A 12,049-nucleotide genomic window follows, 5' to 3' on the forward strand; every position below is an offset into this window, starting at 1 on the left:
CTAGCTAACGAATCCAAAAATCAAACACCTGTGTGTCAGCACGAACAGCTGTACACTTGCCACTGCTCCTCGATCTGCAGAAGATGCCACATGCCAGTTGCTTTACTTAGAGCGTGTGGGGAGGCCAATCCATTAGAGAGAGAACACAGCATAATTAAGAAGCAACATGCTTTCTTGTTCTTGCTGCCCTAATTTTATTTTTTTCCCCCTACCTATTTTGTTTAAACAACTCCTTCAACTTTATTATGCTGATCTTCAGGCTTGCAGGGCTCATGAACTTGGGAGACAGGATGTGTTTTCCCAAGTTCTCACAGCACTCATCAGCTGGCATGTAAGGGTAGAGAAGCTTCCAGTTGAACTACATTTTTCTATTTTTTTTCTTGCTTTTCTTTTCATTTTTTTTTTCTTCCCTGAGAAATATCCTCAATAAGAAAGCTCTTCTTGTAATAAATAATGGGCAACGCAAAGAGTGCAGAATCTAAACACAGGCATTCCACGCACTGTACGACGGCAACAAATGATTACATCTACCCTGAAACATCCACAGACAGTCATGTTTGTTTTCGTTGCATTCCAGATATCAGTTGCAATCAGTCTATATATATTTCTTTCTCTGTCTTGCCTGTGCATGTGTGTGTGTTCCCTTTCTACATGGAACAAAAGAAACATTTTGCTAAACTGAGCTTTATCTTCAAAAGCTGAACTCTGAGCATTGCTCACTATGTATAAAATAAAATTAAAAAAAAAATAAATAAAATAAAAAAAAGGGGGAAAGGGGGATTTTAAAATAGAGCTAAATGTCTCAGGACCCAGTTGGAACCATAATGTGAATTTATCTTCATATTAATAATTTTCACTGTGATTCCTAATTTGGCAAGTAAAGAGTGCAGCGTAGCTTCACAAGCCATGGTACCTTTGTGCTCTTAATCCTCCAGGGGCTACCTATACTTGTCTTTCTGTACATTGGATCACTGCTAGTGGAGGTCTGAAAAGCATCTCCAGCAATCTTTAATTCATGTGATTAAAAATTCAAAAGAAGCCCTTGTACCAGCTGTTAAACTATGTTAGTAAGCTGTAATTCAGAGTTCAAATCCCAGCAAATTGAAGGTTAGGTTAACAGGATCATTCAGTGGAACTGCATTATATCGTAGCAACTAGAACAGTAGGTGGACTGTTTTATACATGCTCATTTACAGAAGATAAACTAAGGATGAGCAAACTCATAGCACTGCAAACCTTGCCTTAGATTTATTTTCCTCCTCTCTTTCCATGGCATGATTTTTTTTAAAGCCTGGCAAAAGCAACCAACTGTGGGTTTTGTTTAATCTTTGCACAGATAGAGGCAGAATAAAATCAGCATGAAGTGTTTTGTTTAAGATTATCTGGAATCTGAAAAATGTGTTTTTCATCTCTGAGACTAATTAGTTTAAGTATAACAAAGGTGAAATGAGTTTGATGGTCTTAAGTCTACTGTTCATTCTCCTTCAGTGAATAGTGAGAAAATATGAAAGAAAAGAAATTCACCTTATTTAGTAGAGTTTGATGTGATTACTCAGACTGGTCCCAGGATAAACTTCCAGCAAGTCTGGAAGAATCAACTTTAAGTGCACATAAGGTTAAAAGTACTATTTACAATGACAATTATTTATTATTAGCACTACAATAGTCATTAGTCTTCAGCTGAAAGTGAAATGCTATTGTAGAAAGTGCTGTGTATAAAATGACAGTATTTGCTCTCCAGTGCTTACAGCCTCTGCAGCTTTACAGAGCTTGCAGGGAGAAGGTGAGAAACAGGATGTAATATCATCTTTAGTTTGCAGATGGGGAATTATGGCACAAAGTGTCTCTCCCAAAACCACACAGGAAGCATGCAGAGCTAGAAGCTGAATCCTGATCTCCTGAAGGCTTTAACCAAAATACCATCCTTCCTGTCTATTGAAAAATTCCTACTTATTATATAGTAGGCTGTAAAGCAGACCTTTAACAAGCCCAGACTCAGAAACTAGCTGTGGTCCTATGCCTATACTACCCATGAAAAATTTAAGCCTGTATAAAATACACTAATAATGTCTTTACACTTGTGTTTCTGGTGACTTTGATAAGGTGAGTTTTGTGCAGTAGAAGGAACCTCTGAAAAGGAAAAACAAGTTGGGAAAAGCTAAGAAGGACTGATAGCTTGTTCAAGGTGGCAACAGAGAAAGGGAAAAAATGGCCTGTTGGGGTTGCTTGTAAGACTAAAGCAGATAACACTTCCCAATAAAAGAAGTTAGGAAAATGTGTCTTTCAAATTCAGAAGAAAAAAAAATGAGAAAAAAGTGCTGAGGATGCATGTGTCAGGGATGCTGGCAGAAGGAACTCTGAGATGAAGAAACAAGTGAAGAGAAGCCTGCAGAAAAATGGGGAATTTTAAGGGCACAGTCCTGACAAAGCACAGAAGTTCTGCATAAGTAACAAAGGAATAAGAATTTAAAAAGGACTTTGGAACTCCACCTTCTTGGGGCTGGTAAGATACCCACTAGTGGAAGCCTTGACGGACTTTGTATGCTGTCCTTGCAGTGATATAGTCACAGGTCTGAAGACAGAAGACATGCATCCTTTGGCCATGACACCTATAATCAAGATGATCCTTTTCATTTCCTATCCTAGAGAATGTTTCTTCTTAATAACGAAAAGTCCTAGCCATTCAAAGAAAAATAAAAAAATTATATGTGACCAACGTGTTTTCCTGTATGTGATCAACGTGTGGCCGGTTCCTTCCCTTAAAAACCTCCATTAACGAATCATTCTCACTGTGGGTCAGATGTCATGACTACACACATGGCACTCCCCAAACCATTTTAATGCTGCATGAAATAGTGTTTAAAAATAACATAGTCTGACCAAAGACTGCGTAAAACTTGTGAAGGACTTGGCCTCATAATTTAGAGTCATCATCATCAACAGGCTTTCACTTGGATAGCACCTTTCATTCAAAGATCTCAGAACACTTAATTTAATTAAGCCTTTCAACAATGCCATAATGCAGCCAAATGTTATAATAACTGCTTGTAGAGGTTTGAATCTGAGACAAAGAGAGGTTAAATGAGTCTCCCAAGGTCCCAGAAGAAATTAATAACTTTGCCAAGAAGAGGCTGCAAAGCCAGACCCACATCCCTCTCCCTCACCGCAAGCTCCTTCCCTGCTCTCCCACCCTGACACACAGACATGAGGAGCAGGGGGGTCTGAGCCCCTGGTCTATGTTGAGGATGTCTCTGGTCCTCACCTTCCCAGGAGCAGCCTGTGCGACAACCAAGCAGTGCATCAGGCTTGTGCTGAGGACTGCATCCTGTGTTTAGGCTGTTCAGAGCCCTGCTGTCCCTCCCTGCCATGCCCGGGCAGACAGGTTTCTCAGCAGGGTTAGCAGCAACCCATAAAGGGTGGTGGCAACAAGGACATCCCCCAGAATACAAGATGAGGAAAGGCCTGCCAGTGCTCTCCACACCACCGCTTCCTCTGGGCTACCTGAGGAAGTGGGATTGTTTGCTGTTTTCCCATGGACACAGTCTGCACTTTCTTTCACAGCACATTTAGCGTCAGGTTTTGCAGTCCACACAGAGCGAGGCTGGGCGAGCTCACGGACACCTTATCTCCACGTGGGGACTGGGCTCAGCAGCAGCCCGGCAGGAGGAACATCTCGTCCTCACAGCCGCACAGCACGCCTTGCTCCGACGTTTTCTAGGAGGTCCCTCGCCTTCAAATACTGCCTTGTCCCGATTCCCTGAGCCTGGGAGATCTGAAGCACATACAGGCTGCAGTGGTATGGCTCCAGGCCATACAGCACGCACTAAGCACTACCATATGTCACAGAGGCAGCTAGACAAAATCTTCCCTGAAATGCGAAGAGGAGTGCTGGATACACACGAAACTTAGCTCGTTTAAAACCAAACAGCAAAGGTTTTGTAAAACAAAACCAGTTTACTGCTGAGCATCAGCAGCTGCTTTCAAATTTACAAATACATTTACATTCTGCAGAACATAAAATGCGAAGCAATGGCTTTCCGAGCTGCCTGCCAAGACCCGAGGTGTGGATTTGCCTTTTCCCAGGCATTGCTGCAGGGTTTCACACACCACAACCTGCAGGTGGAGCGATGCTGGACCATCCTCTCACCCCAAGACCAAAGCAGACCTGAAGCTCATTGAAGTGAATAGCCCCAGGCTTTCTGGGAAGGATTTGGTCTTTATTACACCCAGGATTTCCCTGGCATGGAGGAGCTCCAAAATTAAATATTTGACCCTTTGGTTTTGGGGACTGACACCAGGGAAGATGCCCTGGGACTGCCAGCAGAAGATGCACCAGGCCCACACATGTGTGTAGGATGCGTGGGGTCTCATCTGAAAGGCCCCATCATGCTTTTCTCCAACTCTATAATCTCATGAACACAAATATTTAACATCCATCCCAGCACCAGATTTATAAAAGGCCATCTGTTTACTGCTTTCACTGGTTCCCAATTAAGCTATCTCCATGGCAGGATTGATGCCACTCACGACTGACACGATACCTTCAATTTGGGGATAAAATAGTTATTTGGACTAATTTCCTTATGGAAAGGCCCTGTGTAATTGAACAGTGATGAAAACAAGCGGGGCTGGGCAGAATTACAAACGAGGTCTGTGCTGCTGATGGTACCCATTTCACCAGTAACATCTAACATGCAACTCAGAATCATACCATGCTTAAAAACACTTACTTTTGCTTTTTAAAACTAAACCCCCGTCACTATAGAGAAGTTCAAAAATGTAGGGTTTAAGGCTGAAAAATAAAAGGACGGAGAACAATTACAATTGTATTTTTTTAATCTAATTATTTTAAGCATGATTTTGGAACTCTGGGAGCTGGAAGCAGCAGTGTAAATTACACATAAATTCCTACGAAAAGGAAATTATGTGGGTTTAAACTACCTTGTAATGATTTAAGCTTATCTCTGCTAATCAAGCACATTAAAATAATGTGACTTAATACATAAACCAATATTAAAAAAAAAGGATAGCTATTTTGTCTCAAAGGTTAAAGAGGCTTGATTATCTGCACGTGCAAGTGAGCATCACTCATATTAATGATCATCATCTTGTTCACCCATATTTCTTGAAAATGCAATTCTTTTAGGACACTTTTAGGGTTCAAATTGAGCTGGAAACTCTTTGCCATGGAAGACCCGAAAATAACCTGGTGGGAATGGTCTGCTGGTGGGATAGCTCACCCTGGCATGGCTCCAATGCTTGTGTGCATCCTCGGGAACCAACACACAGATGTGACCATGCAGGTACAGCAGAGCCCACAGATGGATGTTCGCTATGACACATCACCTGGCTCAGCTCATGGCCTCGATGGATAGCTCCGGTATTTTCCTCCAGCAATTGTTCAAAGCCTTGACAGCACATCATACAACTCGCATTTGAAATTTATTTTAATGAGCTGAAATTCGCCATCCTAATTGGTGCACACACAGCGTGTATTTAGTTACGAGGTAAACAATTTACTCCAGCATCAAGGAAACATCAGTTAAGACTTTATTAGCCTCCCAGCTATGTACGACAAACCCACCCCTCTACTTGTTTCGAGAGCTATGGTAAAACAAACTCCCAGCATGGACCGCGGGGACTGAGTGCAGCTCTTTGTCTCGGCACAGGCTCGGGCCCCTGCATCCTGCTCCCACCCGCCGGCCCTTCGCACCCAGCCGCCGCGCGGACCTTGGCGAAAACATCGCCTGCGCTCCTACAGGTGTTACATTTTTTGCTCCCCCAGTGGCCAGTAACAGTGCTATTGGACTAGAATAATATATCTCAAAACAATGTGCTGGCATCGCTGAGAACGTACATATAAGGCCACTGAGGTCCACACAGCAAGGATTGCACAATAACCCATTAAAATAAACATTTGCAACCACAGATAGCTGGCCTGAAATCCCTGCTCTGATACAAATAACATCTGGACAACTTTTGTATGCATCTTCCAGCATAAAACACCCTTGAGAAAAAATAGAAGGCAAGCTAAAAGACAAAGGACCACTAAAGATTTTATTATGCTATGGGTGTGGTGCCATAAATTTGAGGGGATTCAGGCAAGAGTTGCCAAGCCTGAATTTAAACAGCATGTTGTTTTTAAAAGTTGTAACATTAGTGACGAACAAGTCAGTATTCTTACATAATTAATCCAGTGTGAAATAGAGTGACTGGAAGACATCCAGTGGTTTAAAAATAACTCAATCATTTATAAGATCCACAGCACTATAGGATTTAACATTAAGGCACAGGAAGTGAAGGCATCTTGGTACGGAGCATGCTGTTTTAATTCCACAAAAGCTTTGTGAATTCAGCTTAACGGAGCTCACCGTACAACAGCCCAGCGCTGCGCAGAGGGAGGGAGGTTCCTCTCAAGTGGATCACAGGTTTAATGACTGGGCTTTTGTGACCATGATTTTATTTTATTTTTCCTCTCTCCACCATTTAGAGTTGTCTTTGGCTGGAGATGACATTAAAGGGATGAAAATGGGAACACTTTTTTTTTTTTTTTTTTCAAAATGGAAATACTTAACTGGAAAGACTGGGAGAAAGACAAAGATACATGGGGCAGCTAATGAGCATCTTCAGAAGACATATAATCACGGCATGAATTTGAATGGACTTTAGCATCCAGCTTTATTCGTTAGTGGTGTTTTCAACTGGCAAGCAGCAAAAATAAGTGCAAACTGGACACGTACCATGAGCGGGGCTCAACCTAATGATACAGACATACAGCCAAACAAAATCCTCATTCATCACAGACCTGAAGCCACCACTTACATTCTTAAAGTGAGGACTCAATTTTGCAAGTTGTTTCGACACAAATCCCCAGCAGAGCTGCCTGTAAAAGTCAGACATGGTCACAACCAGTGTTTCTGCAAGCTGGAAGCAAGCATCGCACAGAGTTCAGAGCCCTCCTGCATGTCCAAAACTGGGGGTGGATGGTCCACACATCCACACAGCTGCCTCTGGATGTGCTGTTTTCCAGTTTCCAAGCAGAACTGTTGGCATTGCCAGGTCAGTGTGCCCTTCAGCCCACCATTTGGGTGCTGGCTCCCTGGCTCCCTGCTGCTACCCCCAGCTTGGGTGCCCACAAGCATTGCAGAGCTGGCTGCTGTGTGGTAGCAGGGCAGGGCTAGTGAATGAGAAAATGCTACAAATCTAATTCAGAAGCCCACTGAAATGCAGGCAGTACATTCATGCCTGAGATGAGGATATCTCCCTTGTGGCATGTGTCGTCTTACAGCCTGGTAAGGTTTGATGGAGGGCTCGACACAGTAGTCTCACACTGAAGTGAGATCTGAATTGGAACAGCTTTTGACAAGTGATCATGCTGAGCCAGAATTTGGCCCATTTTCATCTCTACATGCCCAGTTACATTGCAAATGGAAAACCTTTATCAACCACAGAGGCGCCAGCCTGGCACGACCACCACGTCACTCTGGATACAGGTGCTTCCAGGTCCAGACAGCTCCACATCTCAATGGCATCACATCATCCACTGCTTTGTTCCACTCTGCAAAAACCCCTGAAATGACAGGGTTTGCCCCAAAGAATGTGTGGACTCCTGGTAAAGGGAGATAAAGAATAAAGTAGGTGGTTATAAGGTGCTTCTTCCTTAGCGGTGCCTTTTCTCTTTGCCTGGCTTGACATAGAGGATGAGAGCAAATACATCAAAATTGTAATCTCGAATGATCAAAATAAATCACATACAATTGATTTTGACTAATGTAAAACTAACTGAATACATTTCTGGAAACAGTACTTATGAATTAATAATAGTGATTAAGATGAATTAAACACACAGACTAAATTCTGCCCTACAACATGCTGACTTCCATGGAAACTGTGCGTGCAGATAGGGTCTGAGTCTAGCAAGTTAATTCTGAATTATTTTTATCTGTTGAAACAAAGTAGTATGTTAAAAGAATTTATGTGGCTACATAATATGCTATATTTACGAATGTTTATTGAGCTTTGAATATTATTTTCTCAAATAATCAGTATGTTTGTTTAACAATGCAAAAAGTGGCTTTGTGAAACCCATTACTGCTGGACTGAAGCAAGTCTTAACTAAGAAAAGGTGCAAGAAGTGTGACCCCAAACAGTATTTTTATTTCATTGGATAAGAACAAATTCCAAGAACCATTAATACTTTTTGCACTTAGTCCCTTTCACCATTAACAAGAAAGAAATCAGATACACAAATGCCCCCTCCACTCTGATAGTATTCTGTCCCAAGATTCACCTAACAACCATACTAGAACTTTTCTCTTGAAGCACCCAGTTATACTTTTGTTTTACATTTTTCTTCCTATAAACCTGCCTTTTTCATAAATATGTATTTATTAATATTTCACTTACATACACACATTTTTACATGCATAGAATGTATTTGATTTCTATGCGAATACACGTGCTTTCTTATATGTATTTCTCTATTTGCCTCTGTAACCATTTCATAGGTTCTTTATGGCAAACTTGTTCTTGGACTAGAAATTCTGTGAAATTTTGAATAAGGGAAATGGAGTAAACTGAAATGTGCTATGTGCCATGTGGCATCTCCTATGAGGATTGACAGAGGTACATTTAAGAAAGAGAAAACATTGATTCAGGCAAGTTCAAGCCCATCAAGCAGATAAACGGTGTTTAAAATTGTGCATAAGAACTGCAAGAAGGAATAACTATGGATGTGGAAGTAAATACAAAATGAAATGCACTGCCATATGGGTCTTTTAAAGGTAGCATGTGTCAGGTTTACCTCTCTCTGCCTGGTATCAGTTTAGATTAATTCTGATGACAACATCTGCAAAGGACTTGTAGGTGATCAGAGGAGAGACGGTATTGTTGGAGGGGATTAAAGTAGTGAGGTACACTAAAACTAGTAAAATGAAGGCTGAGATGCAGTTTCTGTCTATAAATAAGCCAATGGGGTTAAAAGAAGCAGGGAGATTTGCTGTTAACATAAGTATGAATGGAAATCATATGGCAGTTACTGAGCTTCAGGAGAAGCTTGACAAAGGGATCTGACCACGAGAGCTCTCCAGCAGCCATCCCACGAGAGCACAGGGACAAGGGAAGGAAGGAAACAGAAGCCCCAGAGGCTTGGTCAATTATCAAATGGAATTTTGAGATGTACATGTGAAACCCAGTGCTCAGAGGGTCTCTGCTGGTCCTGTGCTGCTAAAATTAAATAAAATAAAAATAAATATACAGATCTGGCAATGTTTAACACTTAGGGAAAAAATAGGCAAGAATATTTACTGAAAGTGATCAAAGTTTTCCCATCAAAATATTTCTCCCAAACATTTCGATTGTTACTAAATGCTTTAGCAGTAGAAAAGCCTCTCTCATTATTTTTCTAGTGGCTCAAGGCAGAAGCAGGCAGGATGGCTGGAAGGGACTTGGACTTTTATGCCTCACTGCCACTGCTTAACCTCCTCCAGAGAAGCCAGGGCATGCTTGGGTTAGTCTTCATGGTTCTGGTGATTAAACAGCTCTTGGTCACACCTCTTGCTAAATCCTAATGAAATATCTCTATCTCTCTGCTAGATATTAACAGAAAAACACTGTTTTCTCTTCCACAGGTGTCTGCCAAAAGGGAGGTCCCAGTCCTCCTTTTTGATGTAGACAGGCCAAGGGCTGCTCATGGCAAGGACATTTGGGCACTGGAATGGTTTCTTGGCTAGAAGACAGAAGATAGAAGAGCTGATGGCTCTTCTATCTATGATCTGAAACAACAGTTTAGACAAATATCTGCTGCTATGTACTTATAGTGGATCTTACCTTAGGCCAGCTGGGTGCACCAGATGCTCTTGTTATTCGACCATATCAGAACTTTTTTGTGGAGGTTGCTTTTCTAATAGAAAATATCCTTTCCAGGAAAATGTTGTTGGGAAAACCATAGTTGGTTTGAAGAGTTTTTCATTCTGTGTTGTTAAAATACAGGTTTCTGGTTAATTGGCTAAAAAAGTTTTAATCTATTTATTTTTTATCAGCAACTTGAAAAATCATTGTGATTCTAAAAATATGATATTTTTGGAAATCCTTTTGTATGAAAAATGTTGTGGTTTTGAATTTTCATCCAAGAGTTGGATTAATTTCTTTTCTAAAAAAAGGAAAATATGTAATGGGAAGGGATTTCCATTTTCTATCCAGCTATGACATTTAGTGGTATTATTATAATTAGTTATTTTCATTCCTTTTATGTAGAACCATTCATAAATACCCTACATTGTAGCAAGTTGTGTTTGGGACTACACACAAGCTATTTTTTACAGACTAAGGGAATCAAAAACACTATCACATTTCTAAAAGCACATATATGCGTGTATATACATATATACATATATAAAGTGAAAGCTTTGTTTTGTGTACAGAACTTGTATGAGAATATAATTACAGAACAGGTCAAAACACGTTAAGAATAAAATTTTATAATGAAATAACCAAACTAAAAATAATTCAGTGCAAATAAATATTCCAACTTTCAGAATTGCTATCAGGAAGTGATGTACTCAAAAGTTGGCCCTAACTCTTCAAGATGCTGAAGGCTCTCTAGCACAGTCATTAGATGGATGTAATCTGTATCTTGTTACCAATTGGTAGAGGCCAATGACAAACTACAGAGAAGCAACCAACATCCTGATAAAATAATCTTCAATTTTCAAGACTCTGATTTTCATTACTACTTGTAAATGTATAAGGAAGAAAAAAATTTACGATAGCTGTGACCTGATCCTTGTAAATAAACAAAGGAACCACCTGGAAAACAATTTTTTAACACTGACCTGGAATTTAGATGCTAAGGTTAGAAATTCCTGTGTCAACAAGTAAAAGAAATCCAAGAGAAAGTATCCAATTGCAAAAGGCTCACTGTATTTGGAATAAGAAGCATCCAAAGGAAGGTGGCTGTGGCTTGAGTTTAACCATGCCACAAAGTATACTCATATCAGAGGCTGGTCCAAGCACCTGCCATGAGAGTCAGTGATAGTCCAGGTGTTGATACCTGGGTTGCAGGTATCAACCTATATTGCACCTAAAAAATATCAGTCCTGTGGTGGTCCCATACAGTAGAAAGCTAAACATACTAGTCATAGAACTTCATAGATGGTATAAATATTTATATACTATAAATTTTCTATGACTCTAAGTCCATAGGGAAAATTGAATTTGAAAAAAAGTGTTTTAAACTAGAACAGGGTTCTCTGAGGTGTGTGAAAACAGGCTTTCTTTCCCATACCTGCGCTCTTAGAAGAGCAAACTACCCCTTCTCTACCTTTGGCAAAATCACTAGGATACTGTGGTATGTCTAAAACCATCTGCGACCACCTGTGCATAGCAACTCACATTGTAACCTATGTCTTGCATTAACATAAAAATAAAATATATATTTTCCTGATTGAAGCATCATATATCTATGATATCCCTGAATTAACACGGTCAATATGACAGGGACACTCTGGTGTTGGTGTATGTGTTATTCACTGGGCCTAGTATAGATCAGGAGCTGATGCTACCAGGCTTTGCTCCCAGAAAAAAAGGAGATCAAGAAGCCTGTAGAAAACCAAACAGCTTTAGATGACCAACCAACATTTTTTTTTTTTTGTTGGCAGATGGGAAAATCTATTTGTGCACAAATGTAAGGTGCAGGTGTAAATCTAACAATAGGTCTGCAAACAAAAATGTCAATAGTTCTCAGAATATAGAGGAAATATTTTGCCAGATGCTATATTACCTCTTAAATTTGCAGCCAGAAGACATACCAAATGATTCAAGCTGTAGCATCCCCATACATATTATAAATGCCCTGAGCCTAACCTTTGTTGCAACCTAAATGGGGGGGAAAAAAAAAATCAGCCCAATCACTTACAGATCATGAATGGGAAAAGTGATTATTTGCCTTTAGAGAAGATACACACTGAAAAATGTTGACATTATGCTTTCTTTAAAGGAGTGCTGTGGATTTTATAGATGCTCTTGGTACGATTAATTTCTGTGAACTGCA

This window comes from Anas platyrhynchos, chromosome 7 (assembly GCF_047663525.1).
Source record: "Anas platyrhynchos isolate ZD024472 breed Pekin duck chromosome 7, IASCAAS_PekinDuck_T2T, whole genome shotgun sequence".
Taxonomy (NCBI): domain Eukaryota; kingdom Metazoa; phylum Chordata; class Aves; order Anseriformes; family Anatidae; genus Anas; species Anas platyrhynchos.